At 47.2% G+C, this 13,118-nt stretch overlaps 1 protein-coding gene and 2 long non-coding RNA genes across 8 annotated transcripts in view; 2 read left to right on the top strand and 1 right to left on the bottom strand.

Annotated features, from left to right (window-relative positions):
* The window catches only part of PHF21A (PHD finger protein 21A), a 126,860-nt gene extending 123,539 nt beyond the window's left edge, over positions 1-3,321 (bottom strand). For 2 of the 6 annotated variants that reach the window (XM_027887197.1, XM_027887188.1), the window contains exon 1: positions 2,886-3,319. The gene's annotated coding sequence lies outside the window, so the exon portion shown is untranslated. Of the gene's footprint in view, positions 1-2,146; positions 2,279-2,885 lie in introns of all 6 variants that reach the window. The other 4 variants (XM_027887169.1, XM_027887179.1, XM_027887159.1 and 1 more) reach the window with 4 other exon arrangements.
* A 215-nt stretch (positions 3,322-3,536) lies between these two features.
* Positions 3,537-5,485, top strand: LOC114059176. The gene is made up of 3 exons (XR_003571603.1): positions 3,537-3,663; positions 5,079-5,220; positions 5,320-5,485. It is a non-coding gene; the product is annotated as an uncharacterized LOC114059176 (long non-coding RNA).
* On the top strand, positions 5,486-6,310 carry LOC114059181. Its single transcript, XR_003571604.1, has 3 exons — positions 5,486-5,513; positions 5,643-5,756; positions 5,928-6,310. It is a non-coding gene; the product is annotated as an uncharacterized LOC114059181 (long non-coding RNA).
* The last annotated feature ends 6,808 nt before the right edge of the window (positions 6,311-13,118 follow it).

Here is a 13,118-nt window from a genome sequence, read left to right as displayed (position 1 = left end):
TTTTCATTCCCTAAAGAAAGAAAACAACTTTCAAATGCCTTCTTCCAATTCACAACAAACCCAGTTCAAGGAGCACATAGAGAGGAGCAAAGATTAAAAGCTTTCCCACAGAAATCTTACAACAACTAATGGCAAAATAATTATTAATAACAAAATACTCCTCAACACAACATTTTGAATTATACACGTTAGCTTTGCCAGTTAAATGAAAAATCACCAAAATCCACAACGGGATCCACTCCAAGTTTCCTGTCGCTCAGGTCAGCACAGTTAAAAAGCAAGGATATGACATGGGTGACATCCAGCTGGTGGCAAGTACTCTCAGTGAGCAAGCACCTACTTTCTGCTAGACAACGGGTCTCTTAAGACCTTGAAGAGATACTCTACACATGCTACTATGCAACATGAAATCAATGGATGAAGAGGTTGCTTCATAATCCCTCTGTATGAGCTCAAACTCCTAGCTGATGTAACTATCATAAAACAATCTAATTTCTCTACCAGAGTAAAGCTGAGAGATTTAAAAACATGCAGGAACTGCATCATTTTTTTTTAAATACAGTTTTGAAGTTTCATTAATTGAGCTACAGAATTCCCTTCTAGAAAACAATAATAAAAAGTGCCCCCAAAGAAGCAGTTTCATTTAGCTCTCTTGAAGTATGAACAGATATAAATAAAATTCCCAAAGCCTGTGATCTTTCTACTAAAGTATGGTAATTAACTTCTTTAACTAATGTGAGTAGCTATGCTTATTTTTTGTTTCTTTTTTTTAAGATCCTGTTCTTAGTAGTAATTTAATATCACTATTTAATATAACCTATAAAGTTATATGATACACAATCAAAAACAAGCTTAATATAAAGGTTTTAGCATTACACATTAACCTGATAAAAAGAATGGATTTTGGATTTTTAAGGGTTGCTCTTTTTTTCCCAAGGCTTTGAAAAGAATGTTATTTTTTTCACAAATTAAGCTCCAGAAAAAGTCCGTCTTTATGAAAGTTAAAAATTTCCCTGCTATGTAGCAGATACAGCCCCACCAACTAACCCGGGCAAGAGGAGGAAAGCAAGAGGAAGCTGACTTACAAAACTGAAACTAAGCAGGTGTCTTCATTGTTAGAAGTGAGCACAATGAGGAAAAAAAAGTTAACAGACATCCAAAATCCTTCTTATTTCTAATATTTGAAAATCTACAGCTAAGCAGAAAAGATGCATCCATCTATAAATCTATGTATCTATCTGGGTGTACAGGAGAATCCGTCCTTTAACCTGATAACAAGCAACAGCACAAGAAAATTTCCCTGGCCCAAAGGAGCCTACCCCTTACTGGAGCTCTGCCATTACGGAGCGCACATCCCCACCTGATTTCTCCACGCGCAGACCTACAGTACATCACAGTACACAACTTTCCCGTGACACGCCAAGTTATTACCCCCAGTGGGACCTTTTTACATGCAGTCTCCACGGCAAACAAAAGTTCATTGTCAAGCTCAGCGCTTGGGCCCAAACAAATATCCAAAGGGGGTAGGAGGGGGAGAAAGAGGGGAACCACTCCTATCCACAATTATAAGATTTGCAGGCAATCACTGTTACTTACAATTAAAAAGTGGGAACAGGTGTAGGAGATACCATACTTTGATAGCTGAACAAAGAATATTACAGCACGTGACTGAAATGTGATGACATTTGTTCACCAATCGAAAACAAAAGCCACTCTCCAATGGCACTCTTTCCTCCACCCCCAAGAATTAGGAACTTGGAAATCTCTCCATATTGAAACACATCTGTTCATAGCCTCATTTTCTGACACTTGAAAAGAAGTTGAATGAAGAGCTCCATGCATTAATCCAATACGAATTCACCCAAAAAAACCTCGTCGTACAATCCCATCAGCACCCACCAAACTGCAGAAGGTGGTTGGGGGGAAAGCTCTACCGACAGCGAAGCTCGGAATAATAAAGAACGGAAAAAATCAAAACACACGCTACCACCAAAAAAAAAAAAAAAAAAATCCCGCAGGAAGGCAAGTGAAGAAAGGAGCATGCACAAGAGGACTACACCAAATGGCAGAGTCCCACATAGAGCCCCACTCCACCTACACGGGCGCAGGAGGGAGGGAAAAAATAAAAATAAGGAAGTGGCCGTACCCAATGCCGGAGCAGGAGTGGGCACCCCCGGGCCCCGGCCCCGTACCTGTGCGGGAAGGGCAGCCCCAGGGCGAGGGGGGCAGGCCCGGCTCCGGAATAACAAGTTGCTGAAGAAACGGAATTTTCCCGGCGCTGCTCGGGCCACAAAGACGAATGAAAGGAAGGAGGGAAGGAAAAAAAAAAAAAAAAAAAAAAAAAAAAACGCAGCAGCGGCTTTACTACGAATTATCCATCATCGAGAGCGGCATCATTTTCCAGATAATAATAAAACTTCCCCCACAGCATCGCGCCGAAGGACCCGACGAAGAAAAAAGGGCCTGGAAATAATCATCCTGAAGGAAACCGGAGGGGAGGGGATAAGCCTCCCTCCCCCACCCCATCCCCAGTGCAATGTGTCATCTCCTTCCCCTGCTCCTCCCCCCAACCCCAATGTGTCACCTCCTCCTTTTACCCCAAGTGTCACCCTCCTCCACCTCTCCCGCTCCCGCTCGCAAACTTCTGCCGGGGAGGCCGGGGGGCCGCCCCGGGACGCTCCGCTCTTCCCCGCCACCCCCCCGAGGGAGGGGCCGGGGGCCGCAGCGAAGTTGCTGCTCCTCATCGCCAAGTTGGCCGGAGAGTGCGGGGCGCGCCGGCGCCATCCCGGGGGGCGCGGGGGGAGAGGGGGGGACGGCGCCCGGGGGGCGGGGGGGGCAGGGAGGAGGAGGAGGAGGAGGCGAATCCGAAAGGTGGGATACTACACCCTGCTGGCGGCGGCGGTGGTGCTGCGGGCCGGCCGGGGTCCCCCTGGCAGGACCTCTCTGTGAGGGGGAGGACTCTTCTTCATAGGGGGAGGGTGCCGGCGCCGCCGCTCCTCTGGGCCTCCCTGTCCCCCTCTTCTGGGCGCCTCTCTCTCTCTCCTCCTCTCACTTTCTTTAAGCTAAGCGGGGAGTGGAAGATGGTAGGTTGCTCCCTTCTCCTCCTCCTCTTCGCTCGCTCTCGCCTCTGTGGGGTCCTTTTCCTTCCCCCTCTCCGCGGGGGGCTCCTCCTGCGGCGGGGAGGAGAGGGCGGGCGGGGAGGGCGGCACGAAGCCGGAGAGGCGCAGGAGGAGAGAAACTGTGACACAAAAACAAGCCGAGAAGCTGAACTCTTCTTCAATCCCATTCACCCGGCCCGGCCGCAGCACCGCTCGCTGGGATCCCTCCGCCGCCTGCCTCCCTGCCTGCCTGCCTGCCTGCGGCGCGCTCCCGACACGCCGCCGCGCGCGCCCCCGCCCGCCCCGGCCTGGCCCGGCCCGTCGCCGGAGACCCATAGAGGGAGCGGGGACCGCTGAGCTCACGCCCACACTCCCCCTCTTCCCGCTGTGACGGCGGGGCACCGCCGGCCGGGCCCAGGCCGGGAGGGAGCCGGGAGGGCGGGCTCGGCGTCTTCTCCTAAGGGGGGACTACTTGACGTGTCGGTGCGGCGAATTTATTTCCCTTTGCCTAAGGAACGGGCTGTGCTGCGGCCCCCATTGCCTAGGGAAAAAGCCCGGATGTAAAGTGAGTGAAACTAAAGTAGAGTGAAGTAGGGCACCAAACTCTGCCGGAGCAGCGGCGCCGCCGGCCGCAGCCGCGGGGGGCACCGGGTGGCCGCGTGGCCCCGCACCGCCGGTACCGGGCGGCCGTGAGGACGCAGGGACCGTGAGGGAGCAGCGCGAAGGGCGGGGGGGGCTGCTCGCCGGCCGACTTGTTCCCCCCCCACACACACCCCCATCACCCCCCCCTCCCCCCCCCCCCCCCCCCCCCCCCCCCCCCCCCCCCGCCCGCCCGGCCCGGCGCGCGGGGTTCGGCGGGGGCGGCGCGCGGGCGCGCGCGCGGTGGCGCGCGCAGGCAGCGGGCGGGGGGAGCGGCGGCGCGCGGGGCCCCGCCGCGAGGGGCTCCGCACAGGAAGTTGATGCAACAGGGCCGGGGGGGGAGCGGGGGGCGCGCGCAGGAAGCGGCGGCGGGAGGAGCGCGAGAGCGGCGGCCTCATCCCCCTGGATCATCAGCCCCCTGGATGAGCCGCGGATGCGCCACGGCCCGGCCGCCCGGGCCAAGAGCCGCCCTCCTCCTTCCCCTCCCCGCACCGCCGGCCCTGCCATGTTATTCGCAGGAATAGCGCACCCGCTCGCCGCGCGGCCGGGCAAAGAGGGAGGGTGTTCCCTCCCCCGCCTCGCCGTTCGCGCAGCGGGGTTGGCTTATTTATTTATTAACTTACTACTCCAGTGCCGGGCGATGCTGCCATTTGCTTTCGTGCGAGCGGCGGCGCATCAGTTTCCCTGCCTTTTTTTTTTTTCTTCCTTTTCTAATCCCCCCCCCAAAAAAAAAAAAAAAAAAAAAACCGAAATCAAGAAAACCAAAGACCATGGCCAGTCCGAAACTTTCATAAGCAGGTTCAAAACAAGGAAGTTGCACGCCATGAATTAAAAGGATTCTGCGGTGCCCGTTGGCGTGAAAAACAAATAAACGTTACTTGGGCTTGGGGGCTTCTCGCTCCCTTTCTCCGTCCCTCGCCCCCAGGGGCGGTGCCGGGCCCGCCTGTGCCAGCGGCTCGGGGACCACCGCCCCCCCAGCTCCCAGCTTGGACACAATGAGCTGCGGGGGGCTGCCCGAACGCGAGCGGCCAACCTGTGCGGGGTCAGTCCTTATCTGCAATACACTGGCTTAAGTTACAGGCATGCCTCTGTGCGTCTCCGCCTTCTGAAAGTCTCCGGAGTCTCAGAAATATTTAAAACCTCGCCTTTATCTCGGAGCCACCATTGCTAAGGCAGTGGGACGTGTTCTGGACGCTGCGGAATTTGCATGAGCTCTCACAAAAAGACCGGGTTTGATGCAATGCAAACCCCATTTTTTTAAAATAGCCTCTCTCATCACTTTATTTCTTCAGAATGCTCACAAGTTGTGAGTAAAAGAAAGTGTTTGCATTATCTCTGCAGATGCTTCAGGAAGCCACGATGAACTCATTATTTTATTGTGAAACTAAATCCATAAAGAAGCCGTGATGAGTAACTCGGGAACTTGTCATAATTGGGCAGTAACGCACAGTTTTATCATCTGGAGGATTCTAGTGGGCTCAATGTAAGTGAGCATTTACAGCAAGGTTTCCTCTCAACTGTAAAAAAATATTGGGCCATTGTTTATTTAATTACTGTTAATTTCCCCGTTCTTTTCCATCAGGTGGTTGCCAATTCTGAGTGATTTAATTGTGAACTTTACAACATTTAGTGCCCTTCTTAAAGCTGTAGCTTGTGGACTCATACAACTATGCAAGAAACTCAGGGTTTTTGTTTTCTTTTTAATGAAGTTTCTAGCCTGTGGATTTGTGGTTGTGCCCTTAAAGACACAAACCTTAAGGGAACAAAAAGAAAAAGGTACAAAGCATCCAAAAATACATTTTTTTTTTCAATGTCACTTTGTTAGGCTTTTTCTTTTTGAGTCAATCTCTCCTACACCGTCTTTTTTTTCTTCTTCTTTCTCCTTTTTTTTTTTTTCCAACCCAGGTATGATACTGAAGAGCAGGGCTGATGGAGTACTAAAGAAAAGGAAAGCACAGAAAATATATCAGGGTGCTTGTTAAATAGTTACTGATAGGTACAGAGTTCACGGAATAACAGGTAAGGAAGGGCATGTGCACAGGAGTACCAAAAATCTAGCAACCATTGCAGTAGATTTTTCATGTGTCCAACACTAACGAGAAGTGTTATGGTTAGTATAATTAAGATATTACACAGTTTCTAATGAATATATATTTGCATTTTATACTTCTTTCTACTTTACTTCTACAGCTTTTGAACAGATCAAGTAATCCTGGGACAAGGTCTATTACTGTCAGATCTGCTTGTAGTTTACTGTGATTTCTCCTGGGGCTGGGGCACTGTCCAGCCACCTCCTGTCTCACCCCTCCAGTCTTGAGTCCGTAACCAATTTTTAAACCCTCTGAAAGTCCCAGCCCCAAACCTCTGATTTTCCCCCCTCCGTGTAAACTTTTACTACCAGCACTTCAAGCTGTGGAGGCTGAGTGTTACAGCCACTGGGTTTTGATTTTACCTTCAGAGTTTGAAGCAAGAAGAGGAGTCGGCTTACTCTGAAAACTATGAGACCAGAGTTGCTTTTTTCCTTCAGATTTTTTTGATAGACACACCAGAGAAATAAACAACTGAGCAAAACCTGTGTATTTCCCTGTTTTTTTTCTCTTTCTGGTTAATAAACAAGTTAAAAGAAGCTAGAATGAGTGATTTAAGTGTTATTCAAGATTTGGCATGTTTATTCTGCTGAGAAGTCAATACACACAGCCTAAAGTTTGTTTTAGAGATGAACTTTGGACAAAGTTCAAAGAAAGAATAATCATTAGCTGTTACTGTAGATGCATGCACAAATTTTTCATGGTTTGTCTTAGAACTCAAACCCTAATGGATACTCACACACTGCCCACTGTGATCTTTGGGTCACAGTCAGGTAGAGTGGCTCAGACCATTTGCACAGAATCATAGAAGGCTTTGGGTTGAAAGGGACCTTAAAGGTTGTCTAGTTCCAACACCCCTGCCAAGGGCAGGTACACATTCTGCAAGACCAGGTTGCTCAGAGCCCCATTCAACTTGGCCTTGAACACTTCCAGGGATGGAGCATCCACAACCTCTTTGGGCAACCTGTTTCAGTGCCTCACCACTCTCACAGCAAAGAATCTCTTGCTAACATTTAATTGAAATCTACTGTCTTTCAGATTAAAGCCATTCCCCCTTGTCCTATCACCAGATGCCTTGTCAGAAGTCCCTCTCCAGCTTTCTTGTAGACCCCCTTTAGGTACTGGAGAACGGCTATAAGGTCTCCTCAGAGGCTGAACAGCCCCAGCTCTCTCAGCCCATCTTTACATGGGAAATGCTCCAGCCCTCTGATCATCTTGCTCCTCTGGCCTTGCTCCAGCAGATCCATGTAACTCTTATACTGGGGACTGCAGAGCTGGACAAAGCACACCAGCTTCTCATAAGGTCTCCAGAGGGCAGAGTAGAGAGGGAGAATTACCTCCCTCGAACTGCTGGACACACTGCTTTTGATGCAGCCCAGGATGTCACCTTGCACATTGCTGGGTCGTGTTGGACTTATCAACCGAACTGAACTCAGCAGTTTAAACCACCTGATTATCACAGACATGCTGAAAGTTTTTCCTTTAAAACCAGTGCACATTCACTACTTCTTTGTTTAGACTTGCAATGCTGAAGAGAAGTGGTTCCTGGCTTTGTGCTACTCAGCTTCACTTCCACGTCAGGAAAAAGGGCCACCACAAGTGTATGTGAAGCATTTACCTTTTCATGTCATTAGAAGTGGTTTCATTTACAAAATGGAAAGCAATGATACCATCAAATGCACAGCCAAATGCTTGAATAAACTGGCCATTTTTGTTTGTTGGCTTCATACAGAGATATCTGGCATTATTTCCTTGCAGTAAAAAGAAATCTTGATAGAAGCCTAGTAAAAAAATTCCCTCCTTTGCTTATTGAGTCTTTGTGCACAAAGTTGACCCGTGCACTTCTGCCTCCAAATGTGATGCTGCTCATCGAAAGTCATAGTTTAGGTTATCCAGTTTTTGCACTTTCTGCTTGATCACATCTCCATGGATGCTGATCCAGTCCTCTTTGCCAAGTTTGTTTCCTAAGAGCACTTAAAAGTACAAGGCTAATCCAAAGTCATTTCAAAGTTAGAGTAAAATTCAGAAAAATCAGCAGGATTTGATGAGAACCTTTAAGCAGCTGCTAGGTGGTTTTTCTCATTGAATGTTATTTCACCAGTTTTGGAGAATTTCAGAGAAAGCAGCACAGTCCATGTAAAGTATTGATGAAGGGGCACCTCAAGAGTAATAGTCATTGCTAACAGTTATTGTATCAAGTGTTCAAAATAACAAGTTACATCATAACATGCTAGCTTTGCTGTAGCCATCCCATCTTGCAGAGCTGTTTATTGAGAATACTTGGGACAAAATCTGAGAAGACATTAGTTAACCTGCAGAAACAGTCTTGTAGCAGCTCGTGTTAAAAGGAATTAGCAGCAAATGCTCCAGCTCCTAAGATACAGGTCACAGATTAGGTTGACAGTGGAGTAGCCACATAACACTTTCTCTTCCCCTGATTTTCAACAACAAAACTACCTTAAAAACTAAACTAAGAGTTAGTTACTTGCCTGTTGCTATTTTTCACTGTGCTTTTGGCAGCAATGCTAGATGGCTGGAAGTAGGAGACGAGATAGCCTGTGCATCCATGCTTAAAAGAGAAAGCCGTAAGACCATTTCAGGCAAGACATACCCCAGCCTAAGAAAACAGTCGGCAATCTCTGTTTTGCTCATCAGTGTTTGAACACAGGGTTATCTCTCCAGCAGGATCCAGGCACGAAGCTTCTTCTACAAGCAAATATCTTCCCCTTCCCAGGGTCAGGGAAGGATAGGGCATCACTCACTTCCAGATGATAAGGAAAATTAAGCAGACTGTTTAGACCACCAGTGGGGGCCAGAGCATGAAAACATGGCTCACATGAGCCTTCACCATTAAGGATATCAGCCTAAGTTCAAACTGCATTGCTTAACACAACAACCTCTGACTTCAACCATGGATTACTGCCTTACGCAGGAGCTATTGCTTACAGCAGCCAATGAAGCAGACCTCTGCTTACCCCGTCTCATCCCAAAACGACTTGCTTACTCATCAGCTGTCAGTCGGTCCAGGTAGGAGCAGTGCAGCCGCAAATCTTGCTGTTCTGATGTTCTGCCTGGGAAGCAGATAGGGTGAGCTAAAAACGGTCATAAGGAGTGCATTGGCTGGGACCTGTATTTCAGGAAAAGTAATTCAACATTCAGGCTGCCCTGTTCCTTTTGCAAAATTCATATTCTCCAGGCTACCCCCAGCAGCTGAGCCAGGGAAGGCCTGTCAGCACAGCACAGTGTTGAGTCTGTACTGGGGTTTCACTGGGGATGCAAGCTCTTCTGAGGTTGACCTTGAAAGGATAACTCCATCCTGCCATCTCTTCCCCTGATCACTTACTGTTTTGCTTACCAGAGATACTGGTTATTTCATACAGAAAGCAGAGGACTGTAGCTCAGAGCCTAGCCTACTGCACCCAGAGAGCAGAGGACACCTGTGAGGACCCACCACTGTCTCATACTTGCCAGCAGCTCCCAGAGCTCTTCTTCTTTGCTTTCCCTCTTAGGCTTTCAGTCTTGTTAAGGTTTTGGTATGTAAAGTCAGAAAGGTTGTCATCTCATTATCTAATCTGACCTCCAGCAAAATGCTGGCTATTTCAACCACTACTTCCATATCAGATCTGAAATTACAGGAGGCCAGAGGGTATTTTACCCTTCATAAGCTGTTGCTTTCTGCTTCTGGAGGTGCATCTGCTTTCAGAGACGCTGGTGGTCTGGCTGCTTCCAGACTGAAGGAAGATCTGAGCAGCAATCTCTAGGAGTCAAGAGGAATGGTTTTCTTTGCCTTTTTTTATCTTTTCTCTCTAAGTAGAAGTGTGCAGTCATAAAAGGGACATTGCTCATGGCTCTCAGGTGTCTGGCCAGGCTGACTAAGCATGCTTATGGATCCTGTACATTGTTTAGAATCACAATGAACTAGAGATTGTTTGTCAAGATGCAAATGGTCCAGGCAACAGTTTCTCATTTTTAAGCCAGCGATATGAAGTATCCTAGAAGCAATTGCAGTTCCATTATCAGGTAAAAGAAACTCTTTTTGACTCATTGTCCTTTTTGTTAAACAACAGAATGCCCCCTAATTCAGACTGATTTGTTGTAATGTTGGTCACCCTGCTAAATTTTTCAGCTGGAGATTATTGGACCATTAGTGATTTGGGATGCCCATTCTCCATCAAAATACCCTTTTCCAGATGCTTTCAAAAGAATTCTCCTATCTTTGAGGAACTTGGAGGGAAAAAATGTAATAGAATTGGAAAGCTATGAATGGAAATGAAACTTCTGAGTATGTTTTCAAGGACCGGCTGCAAGGAATTTGCAACTTTTGTAATGAAGCATATCAGTGTGTCACTAACCTGATACGCAAATAGAAATGCAGAGTGGTAAACCAAAGGCATGAGCCACAGACCATGACAGCAACTACCAGGTTGTAATGCAGACATATAGATATCTCAACAGGTAGGCCTCCCACATGCATAGAAATCAGGCATTGTGACAAACAGTGTAAAAAAAAATTTTAAAAGGCACATTTCTGTAAACAATTAAACATCAGTAGAAGGACTATAATGTCTTTTTCATCCTTTCAGGTGTTAGTGGTCATTTTGGCACCTTGAGGAGAGACGTGATAAAGCGGAGCCTGCTCCGAGGAACATGCAATGTAAAAGGTCACTACAGGGGAGAGGCAGGGAGCCAAGGGCCTAAGGAAAACTACAAGATGATGATAATTGCAAGATGTTAAGTACTTCAAATTTAAATACTGATTGTGGTTTTCAAAAATATTTCTGTAAATTTGTCCCCTAAATCCATCTATATCCCTAAACACATAAAAAGCCTGGAGTTTGAGTGGATGGAGCATCTAAGAAGCAATTCAGTTCTCTAAGTGTTTAACCAGAAATATATTTGAGCTGCCAGTTTAGGACTACCACCTGAGCATCATCCTGTCCTATAGAATAATGTAGCAAGAAGAATATCAGTCATTGAAAGCAGTAAAGAAGTAGTAAGCTTTGGGAAGTATTAAACTACAAGAATCCTGTGTATTTATTACACAGTATTGACTTTACTGTGCTGAAAAGTAGCCCAGCATAGGCACAGGGACAAGGGAGGGAAGAAGAGCTGTGAAACGAGTGTTATGGAGGGATGAGGAAGGGTAACTCTAGGAGCAGAGCTCTGCCTGGCTTTGCATGCAAAAATAAGAGTTAACAATGACTCAGTGCACAGAAAGGTCAATGCTAGTGCAAGTGTGCAGAGTAAGTTTTCATGGCCCAACAATAAGTAGTGTTAGTCACCTCTAGATTGTCTGGGATTAAGTGTATCGTGGGTAAAGATCCCCCTGAGATGACTGATGCTGAACTAGGATGGGCTCGCTTGCACAGCACCATGCCAGGCATCTTCTGAGGAGCTGTGGCCCCCTGCCCTTCACAGCCCCTGGAGTCACCAGTCCTTCCTGATGGCATGACACTTTCTTCTCCAAGCTTCCTTGGCAGGTCTGGCTATTTCTGGGTTTCTGCTTTGGCTGTGTTACCTTGTCTTGCTGCTTTCTGGGATAATCCAGGGTTTACTGTGGCAGAATTTTCAAAAGCGTGAGAAGGGGCAAAATAAAGATCAAAAAAAGAGTCAATAAACCTGATGGACAGGGAAGACATCTGCACAGCGAGACAATGCCCTTTTTATTTAGTCATGTCTTACAATACAGCTACCACATCATAAATTCAGAGACACATGTTTGTAGAGAGAGGTCCTCATGGATATTTTATTTATAATTGATTTTAATATCTTCCACTCAATTCTTCTGTTGTTTGAGTGATAGGTAAGTTGCAAAATATATCACTCAGGAGTTAGGGAATTAGGCAATTAAACCTGTTTGTGTGTTCTTTGTGTTCAAAATTGATTAATAACGGTAAGATACACCAACATCATGCTTTTCAGCTAAAAGACAATTAGATAATGTCAATATATTCACAAATCTCATTGGCATTGCTTCCCTATATGAACAGTATACATAAGTATAAATGTATTTTTCTCTCACAAGGAGAGACAGAATGAAAACACTGTTTCTTTCAAAACTCCAGTTAGACAATCAGGTGGAAATCACAGAATCATAGAATATCCTGAGTTGGAACTGGCCCACAAGGATCACTGAGTCCAACTCCTGACCTGGCACAGAACAGCCCCAAGAGTCACACCATGTGCCTGAGTGTGTTGTCCAAACACTTCTTGAACCCTGTCAGGCTTGGTGCTGTGACCCTGGGGAGCCTGTTACGGTGCCCAAGCACCCTCTGGGTGAAAAATCTTTTCCTAATATTCAACCTAGACCTCCCCTGACACAACTTCAGGCCATTTCCTCAAGTTCTGTCACTGGTCACCAGAGGGAAAGCAGTGTCTGCCCCTCCATTACCCCTACCCTGTGAGGAAGCTGCAGACTGCAATGAGATCTCCCCTCAGTCTCCTGCAGGCTGAACAGAGCAAGGAATCTGAGCTGCTCCTCATATGGCTTCCCCTCAAGGCCCTTCACCATCTTTGTTGCTCTCATTTGGATGCTCTCTAACAGCTTAATATCTTTCTTATATTGTAGTGCCCAAAATTACACTATCCATGGTGAGGCTGCCCCAGTGCCGAGCAGAGTGGGACAATCCCCTCCCTCAACCAGCTGTCAATGTTTTGCCTGATGCCCCCCACGACATGGTTTGCCCTCCTGGCTGCCAGGGCACTGCTGACTAATATTCACCTTGCCATCAACCAGGGCCCCAAGGTCCCTTTCCGTGGCACTGCTCCTCAGAGTCTCATTCCCCAGTCTGTTTGTACATCCAGGGTTGCCCCATGCCAGGTGCAAAATCCAGCACTTACCCTTGTTAAACTTCATATGGTTGGTGATTGCTCAGTCCTCTGATTTTTTGAGGTCTCTCTGCAGGGTCTTCCTGCCTTTGGGGGAGTCAGCTCCTCCTCGCAATTTAGTGTCATTGGCAAACTATCTCAGTACTCCTTCCAGTCCTGCATCCAAGTCATTTATGAAGATGTTGAAGAGCAGAGGGCCTAAGATGGAGCCCTGTGGAACCCCATTAGTGACAGATCACCAGTCTGATGTCACCCCATTCACTATTACCCTCTGTGCTCGGCCTGCGAGCCAATTGCTCACCTGGTGTTTATCCAGCTGTGGGCTGGACATTTTGTGCAGAAGGATCCCATGAGAAACAGTATCGAAAGCTTTACTGGAATTCGAAAAGATTACATCAAATGTCTTCCCTTGATCAACTAGGTGGGTTAATATATTATAAAAGGAAGCTAAGTTTGACAAGTAGGG

Source organism: Empidonax traillii, unplaced genomic scaffold, assembly GCF_003031625.1.
Source record: "Empidonax traillii isolate 1590-97213 ecotype Southwest subspecies unplaced genomic scaffold, ASM303162v1 scaffold11:size2795301, whole genome shotgun sequence".
In the NCBI taxonomy this organism is placed as follows: domain Eukaryota; kingdom Metazoa; phylum Chordata; class Aves; order Passeriformes; family Tyrannidae; genus Empidonax; species Empidonax traillii.
This window is presented reverse-complemented; position numbering and strand designations above follow the sequence as displayed.